This window comes from Zeugodacus cucurbitae, chromosome 4, assembly GCF_028554725.1.
Source record: "Zeugodacus cucurbitae isolate PBARC_wt_2022May chromosome 4, idZeuCucr1.2, whole genome shotgun sequence".
NCBI lineage: Eukaryota > Metazoa > Arthropoda > Insecta > Diptera > Tephritidae > Zeugodacus > Zeugodacus cucurbitae.
Window position 1 is genome coordinate 26,317,900 of NC_071669.1, and position 18,715 is coordinate 26,336,614.

The 18,715-nt window shown below is 32.9% G+C and overlaps 1 protein-coding gene across 1 annotated transcript in view; it reads right to left on the reverse strand.

Moving 5' to 3' along the window:
* LOC105217029 (transcription factor SOX-5) overlaps positions 1–5,295 on the reverse strand; it is a 66,744-nt gene extending 61,449 nt beyond the window's left edge. The window contains exon 1 of the mRNA XM_029043356.2: positions 5,109–5,295. The gene's annotated coding sequence lies outside the window, so the exon portion shown is untranslated. The remainder of the gene's footprint in view (positions 1–5,108) is intronic.
* Between the last annotated feature and the right edge of the window lie 13,420 nt (positions 5,296–18,715).

Below are 18,715 nucleotides of genomic sequence, written 5' to 3' on the forward strand. Positions count from 1 at the left end.
TATATTATTCGTAAATATATGAGCTTCCCACTTATTCATAAATATGCATATACATACATATATGTATATTTATGTGCATACATGTCTATGTATTATATGTCGGTCCTACTGGGCAAATGTGTGTCCAATTTAGCATATTTGGACAGTGATAAAATGTAATAATTAATTATTTCTTTATGACATATAGTTGCTTTAATTATCATATACACCAAAATTCACCTCATTCATATAAAAATGGCCACTATGCTATTCACCATGGTTCAAAGAACAAGCACTGGCGCTCAAATCAGAGGTAATGTCCATACACTGGTATGTGTATACTTTTCTGGGACTGTGTCTATAGATTTACATACATACATACAAGTGTTTAACAGGAGGGTTTCAGTTCAGCCAACAAATGTAGAAGAAAGAAGAAAAGCAAGACGATAATATGGAACACTATCAGTGTGTAAATACACAAATGTTCACATGATAAAGAGGTGGTAAGAGTTGCTCCCCTACTGACATTGGTGGTGTTTTGTTATTGTTGCCACATAGGTATGTACACTAGAAGTTGTTAGCCATATTGCTGGTTACTGTGTTACCACAAGACCTTGGGGCAGCGAAATGCCGCCCCAAAAATGCAGTAATACATATATCGACCACACATTCATTCATATGTGTGTGCACTTATAGCATGCAGACACAACTATTGAAAGTTTGCTCTTTTCTTTCATATTCAACGGTTTGTTTGTTGATATGAAATGTGAAGTTGGAAGTTTTAGTTAAAGTTTTCTGCTACATTTGCATATACATCATATACGGTACATATATATGTTTGAAAAAGGTTCCCAATTTTCTAAATTTTGTTTTACCACAATCGATTTTCTCATTGGAGACTCTCTTTTCTTTACTCTTTTTGGCATACTGTATGGTAACAGTTTGCACTATTTGTTAGATTTGTGACGCTTTAAAATAATTTTATTGAACATCATAAATTTTGAAGGATTATTGACCGCGAGCTCTTGTTTCAATATGTTCTTAATTATAATAAAAGCGAAATACTGCATACATTGATATTAATGATTTCTATTACATGTTATTTATGTAAAATTATGTTAAAAATTATGTCCTTATTTCTTCACAGATAGATATATTTATGTACGTATAAGGCTATTATTTAATCTTAGATTAACTTTGTGTAATCGGTTTTCTACTACATTTGACCTATATATTTATGAAACAAAAACACTTTTCAATAAAAATTTTAAAACGCTGAATTTACATATCGTTAGTTAAAATGCAAACGGCCCTAACTAACAAAAAAATCAAAATGGGTTTTTTGATTGATTATAATATATTTATTCAAACTACATGTTCATACAAAATTACAGAGTCATACGATTAAAAATAGTTGTTTTATTAACGAAATACAAAAGGCCCTTACTACAAAGTGTTCGTTTTGATAAATGCAAAGAGCCCTAACTACACACAACAACAAACACCACACAATACAAAAAAGGCCTTGTCCCGTTACACCGTTTTGCTTTCTAGTAGACAGCACAGTAAACACAATTAAAGTTTTTAGTAAACAGTACACGTGTTTTTTAACGATCTCAGTGTTTAACTATAATTGAATTGTTCAAATTTTAAGCAAATAAATTACATATCATTAATATGAATTCGGATAGTGAAAATATGTCGGAAAATAATTTAGCAAGTGGTGCAACCAGAAATGCGAGTAATACTACAAAAAATGTGAGAGTTAATAACCAGCAAAAACGTATGGCAGGACAGAAATATCAAGGTTTATCTAAAGGAAATATAAGCTATAGAAAGCCCAGAGAAATGAAAGATGCGTGTAAGTCGAAGTTCTGTGAGAAAAGTTCCATTCGATTTTGCTCCCATTTTACAGAAGATACTCGTAAAGAAATTTTTGACTCGTTCTGGATAATGTCGTGGGATGAAAAAAAATTATATGTAACAAACCTCATTGAATGTTCCAAAACACAACGTGTAACTGTTGAAAATTCCAAACGCTCCAATACTAAATATTATTTTCTAAAGCACAATACAAATCGAATGCAAGTTTGTCGGCAAATGTTTCTATCAACTTTGGGCTTATCAGAAAAAATGATACGTTGTTGGACCCAATCCAGTGGCTTACATTGCACCCAAAAGAGTCTAAAAACGCAAAATTCTGATCAAAATAAAGAAAGATTACACTATAAGAAAAGATGTAGCTACTTACAAAACTGGTTAGAAGATTTACCAAAGTTGGAGTCGCACTATCGTCGCAAATATACAACAAAAATATATTTTTATTTCAAAACATACAGACAGATTTATGAACTTTATTCTCAATCATGCGAAGAACATAAAAACAATGATATTGCTCGAGTATCATTTCCAATTTTTATGAATGTTTTTAAATCAAGCAATTACTCGTTATTTAAACCACGAAATGACCAGTGTGACTTATGTTTATCTTTTAAATCAAACAACTTGTCACAGGATATATTTGACATTCACCGAAATGAAATTGAAAGGATGCGAAATGAAAAGCAAAATGATGTCGAAAATGCCAAATTAGGTGCATTTCTACTATTTTGCATAGATATGGAGGCAGTTAAACTTATACCACAATCCAACGCCAGTTCCTCTTATTATAAAATGAAACTACAAGTTCACAACTTCACTATATACAATGTTATAAGTCACGAGTCTGATAATTACGTTTGGGATGAAACCGAAGGAACTCTTGTCTCATCAACGTTTACAACAATTGTTTTAAAACATTTAAAACCCCAACTTTTGAAACATCCTCACATTCACCACATAGTTATCTACTCTGATGGTTGTTCTTACTAAAACAGAAATGTTGTCCTTTCTAATGCGTTGCTCTCTTTATGTGTGGAAAAAGACATTATCATAGAACACAAATACTTAGTAGTAGGTCACACGCAAATGGAATGCGATTCCACTCATTCTCTTATTGAACATTCAAAAATAAACAAATACATTTGCCATTTCAACTAGTAGAATCAATAAGAGCAGCCCGGAAAAATCCTATGCCTCTACAAGTTCACCCCTTAAACTACAAATATTTCCTCGATTACGAGTCTGTTCCAATGAGGTATTCATCTATTAGACCAGGTAAGGCACACTTTTAATTTCTAAAAAAAATTCCAAAACTTTATTGCTTATTAAATTTTTAGGAAGAAAAACAGGAGACCCTACTGTCAATAAGGTACGTGCATTGTCATACGAGCAGACTGGAATTATTTATTTTAAAACTGATATAAATGACGATTATGCCCAGCTACCTCAAAGAACTTCAAAACAATTCACAGTTGTCGAACCTTCCCAATTGCATCTGAGCAGACTAGCAATTTCTAATAAGAAATGGAAGCATCTGCAGGAGCTGAAAAAAGTACTACCAGCAGACTGTCATTATTTTTATGACAATATACCCTATGAAAATTAATTATTATACGAGTTGTTAATACACAAGCTGATAAAGTACAATTTACCGTTACCTCTGAACTGTACTACATATTTATTTAATCTTCTTGAATTAATTTTATTTTCATATACTTAATAATTTAATATATAATGCATTCAAAAAAATTTGCCAACCATACTTAAATACATTTTTCTTTATTTTGTTTTAAATATAATTTTTAGCATCTACCCATTGTTATTACAGCGATATATTACTTCATTGAAAATGTATTGAAAAGTTACTGACAAATAACTCAAAAAATTGAATTGTAGTTAGGGCTTTTTGTTTCAGAAAATCTGGCTTCAAAAGGACGTAAGTAACATAACTTTTAAAATATTTAAAAAAACATTATTTTATTTCAAATTTAAATTTGTAGTTGTTTTACAAGTTACATTGAAAAAAATTGCTCTAAACACATTAATATATATATAGTTTTATACAGTTTTTTGTTTCTCCTGTAAAGTAATGAAAATGTTAGATAGGGCCGTTTGCATTTTAGCTAACGATATTTAAGTTTAAACAGAGTGCAACATGTAGCGCATGATACATATACATACATATGTAAGTATGTAATGAAATTTGTAAAATTAATTTAATAACTTCCAAATATGCGTTATGCTTTTTATGGCTTTTCAAAAGGGGAGACCGATCCTTCTTGAACTCAGAACTTCGTTTGTTATAATTTTCTGATATTCTTTACTTTTAGAAGGAATACTTTATATAGTCGGATATATCACGGACTTGCAATACCAGTTTTCAGATATTCATGGTCCACATGCGACAAAATCTCTTATCATTCCAATATTACGAACGGATATACTGTTTTAGCTTCGTCATATGTGTCATATTATAATTGTTTTCGGAATGTTTAAGTGACCATAATAATGGCTTTGAAGAAATTTTTTTTTGATATTTCTCATTTCTACTACAGGCACATATTATGATTAATTTCCTTAGATTTATAAGAAATGGTGTTCGTTCCTCAAAAACCGCTCTTAGACTAATGTTATTTTTTTAAGGTTAATGTTTTTGTCCCAAATAAAACGTTCAAGTAGTTTGGGCCAAATGAACAACGCACAAACCGACCAACATCTTCTATTTTCATAAATATGTAAATTAAGCTACTAAAACGTATTTATGCGAACACTTATACATATACAGCTAATGTCTTAATAATGCTAGAAAATACTTTGCAATACAAATATCCAGCAGATATATTCCCCTAAATGTATCTAGTCATGCTTATCACCTAAATTGCGGTATTTTCAATTATATGATTCTGTTGGCTGGGAAAGTAATTTTCATAAAAAATATTTGAAAACGCTGCGGATTGCTTTTTTATTTGATTTCGGTTTTCTAAACTTCTAAATATAAATTTAATTTCCATTAGATCTTTTTAATCAAATTATATATAAGATTATAGACAAGATTAAAACTTGACTTAACGCAGTGATTTTCAAAAACTGATACCTATTGAAGCTGCTATTCACTAAAAACTTGAAGTATATGGACTACATATACATATATATTTATAATATACTTGTATACAATATTCATGTATGTATATGTAGGTTAATTCAATTTTGGTATATTCAAATTTAATTTTTTATGTTAAAGTTTTTACTTGAGCTTATTTCATCTTGCATTTAATGAAACACTGTACTGATGATAAAAATACAAGTTTGTGAAACTTTTAAAATTATTTATCGAAAATCAATTAATTTCGTTGACTCGGCAAAAGTTTCGAGAGCCTAAGTAAATATTTACTTAATTCGTACGACTAAAAGTGAATTCGCGTCCAGACGCGCGCGTCAACAAATCAAACTGAAGGGGAGATTAGAAAAAATATGCGACCATTCATATGAATATGTATAGTAGTTATGCTATGTACATGCATATATGTATGTACATATATATGAATACTAATGCACACATTTGAGACGATTGAGAATGTGAACAAGCAAATAAACTGTCATGCCAAGGTGTAAACATGTTAGCAAACTCGCCCAGGAGGATGGAAAGCCAGCGGTGGAGCTTGAGTTACAGCAGAAGTTGAATTTAGATGAAACTGCCCACTGTAGTGAGGGATACAGTCAATGGGAGTGAAACTCAAAGTGAAGTACATGCGTCTACCGGCGAAATGTCTAACGGCGTTGCGGCGCAGGTAAAGAGAAAAACTTAAAACTTGAATGAGAGTTTTTAGAAAAAAAAAATAAAGAAAAATACACAATTGGAATATTTTCATTGAATGTGCAAACAGCACGTGTGCCCCTACGACTTTCTGATACATGTAAAGCAAGACAAAGTCTTCATCTCAAGATATAATTCAAAGAAACTGAGAAAATATAGCAATATGGCGCTCTCAGTAATTTATTGCACTAGACTGTGTATATCTGATCAATAAATACGACTGCAACTAAGAGAGCTCCAACTCGTTTACAAGAAGTGACAGTAAATATTCGTTCACATTGTTAATTTGGTTCAAAAACCTAACTACATAATGGTACGCATTTCTTTAGACGCCTGTTTGTAAGTGGTTTCTTACAAATCTCGTCACACACCAAAAGTGGCGCTCACCAATACCAACGAAAACCCGCCAGCTTAAGTAAAGACTCTCATGCGAAGCCTCCATATATTAAGGCGAGCGAATGCAACCAATGTACAACCTGTCCAATGCAACAACGCCAATGGTGAACAGCAACAAAAAACGCACACCCCTATTACACACATACAAATGTATATAAAGGTAATCTGAAATGTGTTGTGGGGAACATGGACAACGCGCGTAGACGAGTGATGGCAATCGCCAACTGTGGCGCAGCAGGTGGCTAAGCACACTAGAAAGAGATGACTCTATGCCACAAGCAAGCAAGTGACTCTTCTAACGCTTGCCGTTTTGCGAAGCACTTGTTGCCACCATGCCATCACACACTGTGGCGACAACATCGCGACCGCTCTCAGTAAAATGGGCGTTGCCTTTTGGGGTAAAGCTGATAGACAGTCTGTTTTTATATGCATATGTATGATTTTGGAGGTTTGGTGTATTCTGGTTTCGCAGTTAGTACCCTCATGTACGTCCAAACACATACACATGGTGGATATATATGTAGATATGTTTGAAAAACTTGAAGCTTGTGTTGCGTGGATAAACTGTTAACGGAGCTATGAAAAATTGGATTTGGCATGCATTCAGTTAAATAAAAAATATTCTTGACTTACTAAGGGTTGCTTTTTCATTTCCTTGTGAAAGTACTCTCCAAGCATAGAGGTTGCTATAAAATGTAAGCGACAAAATAATATCGCTTGCAAGCAATGTTATTTCATAAGAAAATGTTTGCTATAAAATCACTTTTTAATAACAGTACTTTTACATTTGATTTTAATTACAGTTTAGTATTAAATACAACGCTTACTATTTTAGAATTTCGTACTGAGACGTGGTCTTAATTGAATGAATTATAGACTTTGATACGAAAAGTATCAATAGCTTTCATCGAGTATCTATGCATTTTTCGAATAAAATTTCAGTTCTGGATTTAGAGTCCCTGAAGCTTAGCTTATTAATAATAATTTTGAATACATTTTAAATTTCAAAGAATATTCACCTTGAACACTTAGTAGTATTTAAGTGATGATTTAAGTTATTGTTATTGACATGATTATTATTTAAGTAATTCGTTCATTATATTGAATATGGAAATAATTTTTAGGTAAATATACTTTTAATCTTTTATTATAAACTTCGCATATCAATCTACTTTAAATATGTTTATACTAGCGGACCCGACAGACGTTGTCCTGCATTATTTTTCAAGTTATTAGGATTTTAAACAAAATATGAAATTAAACACACATAATAAAATAATTGGAATTAATATATAATTGGATTGAAGATTTGGTACTCCGAAAGTAGGGGCACCCGATTTTAAAGCATTTCCAAATAAAAAACAATTTTATATATATTTAGGAGGCTTATATACAGTAACAATGGCGCCATCTAATTTTGGCAAATATTAAACATCAGAACAAATTAAAAATTTAAAATTAATTAATTACTATTTAAATTGAACCAAAAGTTATCGAATCCACCTGAAGGCATACAAAACAAGTAAGGAAGGCTAAGTTCGGGTGTAACCGAACATTTTATACTCTCGCAATTTATTTATTTAACTTTAATTATATTATATAACACACAATTTGACCCACAGTCCATTGAAAGTTGGAAACCATAATATTAGGTTAGAAGCGCTGAGGTCCTCGTGTTCGATATATGGGGCCTTAAAAACCTATGGTCCAATTTCGGCGATTTTTAGAATGGGGCTGCCACACTATAAACATAGTATTTGTGCAAAGTTCTGCACCGATATCTTCACTATTGCTTACTTCATATATTGTAACGTAAACGATTCAGATCGTCTTCAAAGTTCTGGTATATAGGAAGTAGGCGTGGTTGTGAAGCGATTTGGCCTATTATCACAACATATCATTGAGATGTAAGGAAACTATTACAAACCAAGTTTCATTGAAATCGGTCGAGTAGTTCCTGAGATATGGTTTTTGACCCATAAGTGGGCGACGCCACGCCCATTTTCAATTTTGCCACGCCACGCCCACTTCCCCAAAAAAATTACATCCACATATGCCCCTACATAGTGCGATCCTTCATACCTAATTTTATTTCCATACCTTTATTTATGGCTTAGTTATGGCACTTTATGTGTTTTCGGTTTTCGCCATTTTGTGGGCGTGGCAGTGGTCCTATTTTGCCCATTTTCGAACTTAACCTTCTTATGGTGCCAAGAAATAAGTGTGCCAAGTTTCATCAAGATATCTTAATTTTTACTCAAGTTACAGCTTGCACAGGCGGACGGACGGACAGACAGACATTCGGATTTGAACTCCACTCTTCACCCTGATCACTTTGATATATATAACCCTATATCTAACTCGTTTAGTTTTGGGTGTTACAAACAACCGTTATGTGAACAAAACTATAATACTCTCTAGCAACGTTGTTGCGAGAGTATAAAAATCATTCAAATCGGTCCAGCCGTTTAGGAGGAGTTCAAGGACATACACACGTACAGAAGAATTTTAAATTTAAAGATAAATTGGTGAAATAAATATGAGGAAAAATTATATATGACAATTTGTTTAGAAATTCATTCGGGCATTTATTTTATTTAAAATTACAGTATATATTTCACAGAATTATTTTGTAATACGAGAATTTTAAAAATCATTAAAATTTAAAATAATTTTGGTACCTATCCTCAACTATGCATAGAATAAATATTTTATTTTTTAATATTAAAAATTAAGTATATTCGTATAATCTACAATTACTTAGTTTTAAGATTTAAATCAAGCATGTTTTCATCAAAGCGTGTCATTAAGTGACATAGTATTATAAATTTTGTACAACTATTTAGAAACTAATATTACATAGTAGCTACAAACATCTAATTTTTTAACAAGCAAACCTCTTGAACGTACATAAGACTATATGAAATAATGGCGGTTTGCCACGCCCCTAATTGCAGTGACGCGAAACGCTGTTAATAGAACATTTGCATTTATTTTTTAGAACAACAATTGCAATTTGCAACAATGCAGTGGCTTGTCTTCAGTCGCTCATCTCACTTCCGCCTCCCTGCCACCTGCTGCCATACAATTGCATGCCGATGCATGACAGTACTATATACATGTATGCGCATGTACCTTCTTCCATCAACAAAAACTTTAATTTCTTTCATTTCATTGTAGTAATGTGCATTTACTTTTTATATGGCTTTTCTTCATTATTACATTGCCTTTCTTTGCTGGCAACAATGTTTTTGTTTGAATTCTTTAGTATCTTCTCAATCAGAATATTCATTAGCATTCCATTTTGTTTGAGTTGTTGTTTTTGGCGAACATTTGCATAAATATAATGAGTGAAAGGAAAGAAAGACAACAGAAGACAAATATAATAGATACAGTGAATATATATGTATGTAAGTATGTATAATAAGAAATGCCATGAATACATGAAAATTAAAGCTAGTATGAAGAGTGATTTACATTTGTACCCCCACATACATACATATAAAAAATGTAACTGAAATATATGTAGGCATAAACGTAAATGTATATATTAAAGAAATTTTATTGCCAGGACCTCCAGGGCAAAATCCACTTTTAATTACACTAATAGATTTATTTTCTGGCAATCGAAATTTTAATTATACCCATGCCCATAGAAATGCCAAAGTCAAAAGCCACTCATAATGGACTTATAAACGGCAATACTCAACGCACGTATACATAGACATATTAATTTACGTCTACATCTAGGTTTTACGCATGCCATTTGAAAGACACCTCGTTTTAATTATGAGTTCTCTGGTGAATAATGGGAACACGAACTACGTTCTTCCGCTCACCTACATCTTCCACCACTGTTCCCACATACTAACGTTGTGCAACCCGCCGCAGAAGGAACAGCGAAAGAGAGACAAAGGGAGGAAGGAGCAGCGACAGTACTGGCGTAATTCGCTGTGTTGCCCAGAGCGACTCCATTTGTCGCCATTGTGTCAGCGACCGCCTTTGTTTGAGCACTCATACGGCATCAAAGCCACATTCATGCATACAAATACAGTACTTATGTATGTATGAAGGCATATACATGAAGGCACTCATGTTGTTGGGTGTGCGTGCAAAGGTATATAGATTGGCGTTTGTAGTTACGTCCTTGCGAGTCAACTCATTTGGGCGCCTCCTTTGGAAAGTTCAATATGCGTGGGTGTGTTTGCGTTTGTCTGCACGAGTGTATGTGTGTAGACACTCGCTTTTAATTCATTCATTATTTGACGCGGCAAGGTGTTGAACGAGAAAGGACTTCCACTTTGGTCTCCATTTTTCTATTCAGTCCTTTCAAATGATCGTTCCGTTATTCATGACGGCATAATGAAAGAACGTTGCCACCAGACACCGAATAAAATGCTGGCAAAGAGAAGAAAACGCCTGAACAATAACATAATTAAATGAAAACTGAAACGTCTACATAGAAAGAAGAAATTACAAAAATAAAGTTTGTTTTCCTCTTTTTGTTTCTTTCTCTTTGGTTTTCATATTTGAGTGAAAAGCGTTAGGGAAAGAGTATTTTAATAATTAAATATGCACGCATTTAGAAGCAGATGAGAGTAAAATCGGTGAAATGGGTTTTATTGTCAAATAAAGCACTTGTAGATTTATAAATATAATCAGCAAATTTCAAATGTTTTTGAAAAAGTTAGGCGTTTTCATTAATAAGTGTTTACATTGTGTAATTCACATTGTATGAGTAAAAAATATTTTCAATTTACGTAAAATGAAAATTAATAAATTTGAGATTGTGGAATATTTTAAATTTCAAATTTCTGCAGTTTACGAGGAAATCCCGTGTTTATCAAAGCTTCATAAAATCTGCTAAGTTGCTAATTGGCGCTTAATAGGGTTGGGTCTAAGATGGCCTAGGTGCGGTGGCTTGCTGTCGAGGGCTCTTGTGACCTTTTCAACAAAACAACCAATCAATCAAAATATAAAAACGGAGACGCTTTTTTAAAAAGTGTTGAGGAAAGGTATTTGTGAAGAAGTAAACATTATCTAGGGTAAAGGCCTCAGAAAAATAATGGAATATGGAAAACAATGAAAAATTATAAATTTTGAAATTAAAATTATATAGAATTTGTAACAAAATTTGTTTAACTATTAATAAATTGAAACATACAGTTTTGCAATCATGTCTTATTTCAATTGAAGGCATACATGTAAGAAATTTTGCGCCCTTCAAATTACTATTGCATCTTGTTTGGTTTTCTCTACCGGTATTTCGATTAATTTTATTAGTTGAAACAATTTTATTATAAACTTAACAGACATGATCGAGGACAAGTCGTCTGAGGATGCTCTGAGAAAAATATAAAAAAAAAAAATAAAATTAAGATTGTTGAAGGGATTATATATTATATTATATTATATATTATAATCTCTTCAACAATCTTAATAACATTTAAAAAAAATTTAAATACAATTTATTGTTATATTAAATTGAGTTCATTAAATAAATTTTGAATCAAAAATTATAATTTGTTTGATGTTCTATATTTGCCAAAAATAGATGGCGCTTTTATTATTGTATGGAAACCTCCTAATAAAATATATATATAATTGTAATTGATATAATCGCTGAATAACTAGAATGAATTAACAAGAATTGAAACATACATATATTTATTTTATTACCAACAAAATTTTCTATTTCTCTATTCGAAAACCACAAATTTCAAGATTTTTCTCGAAAACATTATCTGGAATGAGTAATGATTTTTCATACTTTTGTATAGCAAAGTTTTTATAATCGAAACGAATCCACCATGTAACCTCGTTGTCTGAACAATCTCACATGCAAATCTTAATTCATGTTGTTGGGTATTGAAATGGATTATGCTGAAAATCCCAATTCATGTGAGCAAACTAACTAATAAAATATCGATTACATTTTCAATTGGTACAAGACAACAAAGCATTTTTGATCGTCAAATGTCAGCACAGTACAAATACAGTTACAATATGTATGAATTTGTGACCCCGAATTGCGATTTCGAAATTTTGCATATTGATTTGCAATCCTTAACTTTTTAATTATTTCACATCGGGGAATAAGCATGTGTGCCATGTATAGGCATGTAACCGGCGCAGAAATATTCCATTCATTTTCTAACAAAACAATCGCAAATAGATTGTTTCTTTTTTCGCAACAACAAGAAAGGGGTAAAAAAGCGTTACACTGCCTCTTTGTGCAAGGAAAAGATTTTTTCGAGCAATTGCAAATACCTTTGCTATACGGCTAGGGTAAAGATAAATTAATGAGGGGAGAAAACAGTTGAGGAAGAAAATTTGCATGTTTCTTTGTCTGCGTTGCTCCAGATCTACCCTCTGCTGGAATAAATAATAAAAAAACCAGAAAATATAATGGAAAATACACAAAAGACGTAATTTTTCCGAAATAATCGCTGCGCAATTCGCAGCAGTCTTACATTTTCCCTCCTTACGCCAATGAGCCAACTTTTTATGTTCCACGCGCCAGCGTTGTTTTTTTGCAAGCCCACCTTAATTTAGGCCCTCTGGGATGATGTGAAAGCAGCCGATATACCGACCTATTTTAGATCGATTCTGTGCGCTTCTATGCAGTGGCTCAGCCTTTATTTCTTTTCCTTCTGTTCATACGTTTTCATTGTTTTGCAAATGCTTGGATTCTTTGTCGGCTGGCTGGTCGGTCGATCTGGTTCACTTCATTATTTATGACTTTTCAATATTTTTTCGCCTCCTCGACTACCATTCCACATCCGATCTAATGAATACAATTGCAATTTTCCTGCAAATGAGCAACGAACAGGATAATAGCAATAGTAAGGAATCGACTGACGAAGGGTTAGCACGCCTTTCATTGATTGATAGCGTAGAGAAAAAAAAATTGCCAAGAAAAGAAGAAAAGGATGGGCGGTTTGGGTTGAGGTGTAAAACCATGACGAATGTTGGGTGGCAGGGAAAGCTGGAAGAAATCATGAGCATTTAAATTAACTTTGGTGACTGTCTCTTAACGTTAACGTTTTCAAAACTTCGTTTCAGTACGAAGGCCCAGCGGATGGATATAAGTTCATTATTGTACTTTGAAAACATATGTAAAGAAATTTAATTGACAGTTGGGCGGGAATTTCCAGATTCTTCATAGGGAAGAGAAGAAGCAGCGATGTTAGGAGCACTTTTTAATTATTTGCCGGGGTTTCATAACCTAATTATTCTGTCAGAATAATTTAATATTCAGCTTAAAAAATCGTTTTGAAGAACTAACTATTTTCCTTATTTTAGCCACTTTATTGGCGCACATTAAAAAACAGATTTGAGCTGTTGAAGAATAATTAATAATTAAAAAAATGAGCAAAAATCAGTTCGAAAGGTGTAGAAACATTGTGGGTTTGGAAATATTTTTGAAAATCACAGAAGGAGATGGCAGATTTACTGCCAAAATTGCACAATGTCTTCGAGTTTGAATATTCAAGTAAATGTGACATTCGATGAAGGATTTACGCACACATGGGCGGCTCCTCATAGCGAATTCTTAAAAAATTGTTAGTTATTGGATTTCAGTAACTGAGATTAGCATCAGTTTCAGTGCATTCAATTTCACAGTTGCGAAAAGGGCGATGCGATTACCATCAACCACAGTACTTATCTGCATAGAAGATAGCACAAAAACACAAAAAAACAATTGACCACATACATACATATGTGTGTACATTACACACACTCACATGTGAGAATGTGGTATTCGCATATGTAACAGATACCGTTCTAATGATTGTGCTCAAGCGTTACTTTGTCCAACTATAGAGTTCAGTGTTTTGCAGATTCTCATTACAAGATTACTGGCAATTGTTCGTATGCTAAAAAAGAAACAGCAAATAAACGAAGACTTTGGGGGAGATTGTCAACCGACAATTGATTGCGTTTAATCCTTAAAGAAAAATCAGTAAACATCTCGAAAAGCTACAAATGTAAGAGATTGCAAATATGATTGAGCATATGCGAGTACATATACACATATGAATGTGCAAAAAAGATGGATTCGCCTAACAAAAAAAAAGAAAACAAATTTGTTGAAAAGGTGAGGCAAAAGTAAACCAATACAACGTGAAACCATTGACGGGACAACTGTTCAATTGAGAAACCTCTGCGACAGACCTAAATCATAGATAACCTAATACCACTTGAGAGAACACATAGATGTGAATGCCAAAAACAGTTGTTGTAGTTCCATACAATAAGAGTTTGACACACATTCATACACATACTTTTGAGTTCAAATAGTCGGCATAAATGTTTAATAATTTGCAAACTGTATATTTGCTTGGTATTTCATATTTATTATTTAAGTATAAATTTAAAAATTCTGAATAAAAAAATAAATTATTTTGTTTGACTATTGTTATTTAATTATAAATATACACAATTAAACGATCTGATGTAATGACTTTGATTATATTTTATTATAAAAATAACTTTAATACAATCTCATAAAACCAGTAAAATAAAAAATTAAATATTATATAATATATATTATATTATATTATTAATATAAGTTAGTTTATCTTAATAATGAATTTAATTTAATTTATATACTATTATAAAAGTACAAAGCCTACATACATACATATACATATATACAGTGACTCAACTAATTGATCACGAATTAGTGAATGCGTATTTATATTTAGAAAATTTACTTTGATTTTCATAATTTTTTCTATTAAAATATTTATTTAAGTTGTTATTAATAAAATACAAAAAACATTTTGACCGCTGATTGACTAGGTAAATCAAGGTTGACCAGTGAGTTGACCTTTGAATCAAAATAGTTTTAATATTTTGTGTGACTTCATTGTGGTATCTAAAACAGCTTGAAGCCTTCTGCGGAAACTATTGACAAGATCTTGCATTTTCGACAATGCTTCACATTTCATTCATTATTGACCCAACCAATGTATAGTCAACGATGCTTCGCTTTAAATGCCCTCAGGGGACTGTTGTGGGCAGTCAATTCTTTACTATATTTGCTTATACTTAACGTATACTGGAGTGTAACTTCGGGAAAGTCTTTTTGTCATAAATCTAAGCTAAAGCTTTTAACCCGTATTCAAATATGTTGACATGGTGGTCGACATTCATACATATTTTCATCGACTTTAACTAGTTTTCCCAACTCTTTCTAGAGTCAGACAACGCCAACCTCCCCCAAATAAATATTCAACAATTAATGTGGGCATTATGTGTCCGAAAACAGTTTTTCATTCCTCTCTTTCGAGACCAATTGTCGTTAATTATAATTAATTTTATTAAATTTTGTTACATCAGACTACAAAATTTCGCTCAAACTGTAGGTTTTTCGTCATTAGAATCTATTGAAAATTTTTTACATGATCAATTAGTTGAGCCTCTGTATATAAAGTCGCAAATATTAATAATAAAGAAGTAAAAATAATATTTTTAAAATAATATCATGATTATGTCGGCATAACTAAGCCTATCGAGTATTTCAGTACAGCCTAGAAGTTATTATGCTACTAAAAACTCAACCGAAATAGAAGTCATCCGACTCTCTTTTTATACGTACATATATATACAGGGGTTTTCCGAAATAACGAATAGTCGTTTTAACGAAAACCGTTTGTAACGTACAAGCAAATTTGTTAAATTGAGTACTTTAAATAAAGAACATCCGGGATTTGTAAGTACTCGGTTTAACGAACAACATGAAGAAGATATATGTAGAAAGAGTTAAAAATCAAACAAAATCGTGCTAAAAGACGAATTAAAAATATAACTTGAAAAAATTCAAAATAAATGTGCAAATTGAAAAAATGAGTACAAGAAAAATACTGAATTTGAAAGAAAGCTTGAAATAATTAATCAGCACCAAATAGAAATATAAGTGTCGAAATTGTGTAAAAAAATTAATTTAAAAATGTCTACCGTCTCCACTATTTAAAAAAATATGATTAACCATTCGAAATATATGAACTGTTCCTACAAAAAGTAAACATTGCGAAGTTGTGAATTTTCTGAATTGGTACATTTTGGAAGAAATTAGCTGATAAAATATATGTATACTCTTCAGAGACAGGGAGAAAAATATCCAAGAAAGGAGTGGATGTCATTTTATAATGTGAAAGAATGTGTGAAAGATTAAAGCCCACCATCAACATACTGATTGGACCTTATCATGGCTTTAGACCTGGAAAATCTACATCTGACCAGATCTTTACCATTCGCCAAATCTTGAAAAAGACCCGTGAAAAGAGGATCGACACACCATCTCTTTGTCGATTTTAAAGCTGCTTTCGACAGCACGAAAAGGAGTTGCCTCTACGCCGCGATGTCTGAATTTGGTATCCCTGCAAAACTAATACGGCTGTGTAAGCTGACGTTGAGCAACACCAAAAGCTCCATCAGGATCGGGAAGGACCTCTCCGAGCCGTTCGATACCAAACGAGATTTCAGACAGGGTGATTAACTATCGTGTGACTTCTTTAACTTGGAGAAAATAATACGAGTTGCAGAGCTAAATAAAAAATGTACAATCTTCTATATGAGAGTACAGCTGCTGGCATATCACGAACAACACCAATAATAATGTTAGCCTTGAAATCCAACGCAGAATCACTCTTGCCAACAGGTGCTACTTTGGACTGAGTAGGCAATTGAAAAGTAAAGTTCTCTCTCGACGAACAAAAACCAAACTCTACAAGTCCCTCATCATTCCCGTCCTACTTTATGGTGAAGAAGAGTGGACGATGTCAAAATCCGATAAGACGGCACTAGGATTTTTCCAAAGAAAGGTTTTGCGGAAGATGTATGGTCCTATTTACATTGGAAACGGCGAATACCGCAGACGATGGAATGCTGAGCAGCATGTTTTATTTGATGACGTAGACATAGTTCAGCGAATAAAGAGACCCGCGGCCACGCTGGCTAGGTCATGTTGTTCGAATGGACGACAGTGCTCCAGCTCTGAAAGTGTTCGATGCAGTATCCGCTGGTGGAAGCCGAGGAAGAGAGACCTCTACTCCTTTGGACGGACCAGGTGGAGAAGGACCTGTCTTCACTTGGTATAACCGATTGACGCCAAATTGCCAAAGCGAGGAATAAGTGGTGCTCTGTTGTGGACTCCGCTATAACCGCGTAAGCTGTGTCTCTGCCAGTCAAGAAGAAGAAAAATGAAAGAAGTGACAAAGATGAACAATATCAATTCAAACTTATCGTATTGATAAAACTTTGGGAAGGAGCCAACGAAGCGAAGCAAACGACGATTAATCAAATTTTCAAATAGCTATAGAAATTTACGAGTATCTGTAATGAAAAAGTATTTTGAATTTGTTTGTTAAGCACATTACTTCTTCTCAGGCAACATTTGAATATTTCTGTTATGGTTTTTCTTTTTTGAACAAATAATTTAATAAAACAATTCATTAAGCTGCAATTTTCGGATATTTTTATTGAAAAACATACCTCTAAATGAGTACTCGCATTAACGAAAAATTCGATGTAACGAACAGGCCTGACAATTAATGTTCGTTATTTCGGAAATCCACTGTATATGTATATAAGCAATTACTCCAAGATGTTAATTGTTAGATATCTCTCAGAAATATCCCATTTTCGTACTATTTCTAACAGGAATATACATACGTAACTAAATAATTTAATAACTAAATTTAAGAACAGTTTCAATTACGATTTTGTTTTAGTCGTCGGTGTTTGTTTAAAAAAAGTATTCGATTACGGACGAAGCGAAAACCCTGTTTCTGAATCAACATTTCGAAAAAATTGTTTGATGCATTTCTGATTGGTTCGATTTCAGTCAGTAAATTCTAGTTGCAAACTGGTATTTTTCTCTGACTAATTTGATGTTTCACTGCGTGGTATATTTCAGACTACATACATAGATATGTTAATATGTATTACTGTAAGTGTATCCTTTTAATCCACATCATACTGTGCCTTTGTCTCATTGCACGTTCTGCCATTCTTTTCCTTTTTATTTTTCAAATGGGTCCCTCCATTCAAAGTTATTTTTTTCTATAATATTTTTCTTTAGCACACCTTTTGTGTGCAATCGAAACAAATGTGGCTGTATATGAATGTATGTAACAACAATAATGTATGTTCGGACGAACAATGGGAATCCTCTAAATTAAAAATTCATTCAATTCATTCGAAAATGTCATATGGCAGCTGAGGTGAACGCATGAGACAAGGTGTTGCACCTACCCACACTCAGACTCACACACACACGAACATATTTTGAAACTAAATATTATACATATACATACATATGTATCTAAGTGCGTAGGTGAACACATACATACCCATACGTCGGTAGTGAGTCCTTCCTCACTTCTCTTGGCTAAGCAGCATTGTTAGCGTCGTTGTTTCAATTCGAGACGTTGTATTCTACAACACCTTAAAGCGGATTATGGCATTTTGACACTTTACTGCTCTTCTTCTTCTACGTTCCGACACTTTATGAGTATGTGCACTGCTGGTGTTCTAGTTCCATTGAGAAATTCGTTAAGCACAGACCCAGTAATATACATGAGCACATACACACGCACGCATGCACAAGAATGAATGAGGTCCGTTCGCCCCAGT